The following is a 4,179-nucleotide window of genomic DNA, read 5'->3' on the forward strand; positions in this document are numbered from 1 at the left end:
TCTTTATTCAGAATTTATCAGAATTTATCAGATTTCTCAGTGAAATCTCCCTTGCCCACTCTATTAATAACTGTGATGTTCCCTAACCTTGAATACTCCCTATTCCTTTTCCTTGCTTTATTCTTCTCCTTAATACACACTGCCATCTAGCATACTATAACATCCACCTGTTTATTTTGTTCATTGTCTCCTCACCCATAATGTTAGCTTGCCAGAGGCAAGAATTGCTCACTCTGGTATTCTTAAAGTCTAAAATTGTGTCTCATACATAGTAGGCTCCTAATAAATATTTGTTGGGTGAAAAAAAATTTTTTAAATGCTCCTTGGCTTCTAGAAGGACAGCTCTTTGAACAATATTGTATACTGGTTACTGATATTTTGATACTTCTGAGTTTCTTTATAGATTTTCTGGGCTAAATAATGGAGCTGGAGTAGTTCAGGTAAGGCTTCCCAGAAAGGTGAATTTGAAGTGTGCTTTTAAAAGAGTGAAGAACAAAGAATAGTGGAGAATGAAAGAAGGACCTCCCAAATTGAAGACATACTATTCTCCAGATGGGAATGATTAGATCGGTTAAAGGGAAAAGTTCTTGTTCAATAGTAATCAGAAATTAGAGTGAGAGGAAATATATAGTTAGCCAAGAGCCCTGAAATCTAGCTAGATAAAGGCATTTGGAGTTAATACCTTAGGGGGTGATAACTGTAGGAACACAATCCACAGATGTCAGGTTTTCTGCTGTTTATTGGCTATGTGATTTTTTCCCCCCAAATTATTGGATTGGCCAAAATGTTTGTTTGGATTTTTCCATTACGTTAAATGGAAAAACCCGAATGAACTTATTGGCCAACCCAATACTATATTTCTATGTGCTTCAGTTTTCTCATCTGTAAAATGAGGACAAAAATAGTGCAGTTCCTGCCTGGCAGTGTTGTTGTAAGAATTGAGATAACACAGAGAAAGTGCTTGGCACAATGCCTGGCATATAATAAACATTCAATGAATGTTAGCTATCATCATCGTCATCATTTTAAGAGTCTTTTCACATGGTTTTTTATTATGAGTATTTTACAAGTCAAAACTGTTGTGGCTTTTAGGAATCCACCAAACCAAGAGCTATGATTGAAAATATCTATCCACAGGGCAGCAAGCATGAATCACCATCTAAATGCTGACACCAGTAACTACAGGATGTGGTGGATTCTGGAGAGCTTCCTGGATTCTGGATAGCCTGGGACAATGGCCAGATTTGGGTAGAGGAAGGTGGGCTATCTGATGTTTTAAAGTTTTGGCACTGAAGATCAGTTCTACACATACACTGCTTCTACCTTTTTATATAGACAAATGCCAAATGCCTGAGTATAATTCCCCATACCTAACTTTTAGCAATTGACCAATCAAACAAGACAGAAGCGAGGAAAATGGTGGAGTTGGTACATGAAGCCAAGGCTATCATTGTCATTTTGAGTCTCAGATACAAGATATGAAGTTTGTTGGTAGAAAAGGAGAGGGAGTAGGAACCCAGGACAAAGTCTTTCACTAGGACAGTGCAGGTACCCAGGGAAAGTGGTACTTGAAAGTCAACTAGGTCATCATGGAGTACAGTGCACTTGCACTAGGAGTGGAGGCCCCAGCCCCTGGTCTGAGATCTGATTCTTGAGAGAAAGCTGAACAAAAACAAGAGTGGCTGGAGGAGAAGAGTATACAGGTTATCTGTGAGTATCCAATTTAGTGCCAGTTAGACCTTGAAGGTATGATTTGGACATGTGGGATTGTTTGTGGGAAGAAAGGCATTCAAGTCAAAGGGACTAAGGTAGGCAAAGAAACAGAGTTAAGAAAGCAAAGAGGGGCTGAGATGCTAAGGTAGCAGAGGTGAGTGGTATGGGACAAGGCTAGAAAGGCAAATTGGGGATATGTTGTGAATGGTCTTAAACACTAAGCTAAAGAGTTGCAGAATTAATTCAAAACAGTGAGACACTACTGAAAGTTTTACAGCAGAGAAGAACATGCTTAAAGACATGCCTTAGAAAGATCAATTTGTTTATAATAAGGAGGGTAGGTTTCAAGGACATTAACCTGGAGGCAGGGAAACTAGCTAAAAGATAGTTGCTACTACCTTGACAGGTGGGTGTTTGGGACTAAACTAGGACAGTGGAAGCAGACATGAAAGGACAAAGCAAAAACCGTTAAATGATAAAATGGTATCTGATTGGCACTAGAATACAAACTCCAAACCAGCAGGAGCTTTTTGTCTGTCTTGCTTATTGCTATATCCCAGGTACTTAGAATAGTCATTGGCACATAGTAAGTCCTCAATAAGCAGTTTGTGAATGATGTCTGAACTGTGTATGTCTGAATGCATGTGTGTCCTCAAAATTCATGTGTTGAAATCCTAAGGCCCAAGGTGATATTTTTAGGAAGTTGGATCTTTGGGAAGTTCTTAGGTCATGAGAGTGGAGCCCTTATGAATGAGATTAGAACCCTTATAAAAATACCCCACAAAAGCTCCATATCCCTCTTCATCATGTGAAGGTACACCGAGAAGTCTGTTACCTGGAAGAAGGTCCTCACTCAGTGATGCTGGCACCCTGGTCTTGGACACTAGAATTATGAGAGACAAATTTACGTTTTTTATAAGCTACTCAGTCTCTGACACTTTGTTATAGACACTCAAAAAGACTAAGACAGATTCTATACACTGACCTGTGTGATATGTATTTGCACACCCGCCTCCTGACACCAGCTCATCTTTCACACTAGTTCTCAGCCCTGCTTCACACCTCAGTGTTCCCAGTTCCTGCTCCTCCAATCATACCCACGACCCACCATTATATATAATCTTAACATTGATAACAACTTGTGTTTAGTTTTTCTCCACTCTTCTCTTTCAAATGTTTTGGTTATATAGTCTAGATAACAAGAATGTCTATTTAGGACCCAGAAAAGACACTGAGACAAGACCACCAAAGAAAGATAGTTATCGTTGTCACCTTGATCAAGTTGGGGAGAGGACAGGAGCAGATTTGAAGGATCTATACAGTGGGAAGGAAATGGGCAAGATTGTCCTTATGTTGTAACTTGGGCAACAGTTTCAATTTAATATTAAACATTAATTTAGTAAAAATTTGAATAGGTGGAATCAATTTGAAAATGGAAATTAAAAGAGAAGCCTACTTTTCTTCTTTGGATATGATTTAAAATAAGTTCAATTATTTGCATGACTTTTCAAAAATACCACCATGTTCTGGTTTTATGATAGTAGAATAGAAAAACAATTTTAGACCTTAGTTTTGAAAAAGACCTGGTTTTCCAGGCAACCAAATGCAACCAAGGAGAGAGACCAGAGTGAGCTCAATTATGCTGTAATTTTGAGGCCACTGAAACTCAGAGCAACGAAAGTGAATTCCAGAAACCCAGAGAGTCAAATAAAATACTTAGTAGTTGGGTATCAAGACAATTTTATGATCATGCTTCTAATTCAAGCTTTTAGTCAGGAGGAATAACAAGCAAAATTGCAAGTATCTTTGGGACTTTTCAGAAGCAGCTAGTGTTTAAGATCATACTCATACAGCATCCTTATGTAAGACTTCTTAGCTTGAGAAGGCTCAGGAAATGCTGGGCTTTGATTTTCTTGAGTGCTTGTTTCATAGAAAGTTTGATATACCAGAAAATAAAAACATACAATCTGGCTACTGGGGACAATTTATTGCAAATTTTGAGAGTAATGCAGCTCATCTAATTCGCACAAGACCCCTTTCAAGTATATGTCTAGCCAATTCAGTTGAGTAGTTTTTGAACTGTTCATGTGCCACTTTTGTCCTATTCCCCAAACTCAAATACTCTTTTTGAGGTTTTAGAAGCTGGGGGTCTGACAGAGTTATGAGAAAGGTCATTAGACTTGGGCCTACTTAACACTAAGGGATGATTTGCAATTAACCTGCTGAGTTTGTGAGCGTCTAATGTGAAGACAAGCAAAGCCAATAACTGGCCTCTTAAAATCTATTTGGATGCATCAATCTATCTGGGTTGATTGCCTACACTGATCAAATAGGCTAGAGGACTGCCAGTTCCTTTTTTTATGATCTTTCAGTTGGAGGAGCCCTTTCACAAAGTGAAATCTAGTTAGTGGGTTCCAATTAATAGGGCCTCAAGGGAACATAGCAGCAGCCTATTTTATTGTGATC

Source organism: Cervus elaphus, chromosome X (assembly GCF_910594005.1).
Source record: "Cervus elaphus chromosome X, mCerEla1.1, whole genome shotgun sequence".
In the NCBI taxonomy this organism is placed as follows: Eukaryota; Metazoa; Chordata; class Mammalia; order Artiodactyla; family Cervidae; genus Cervus; species Cervus elaphus.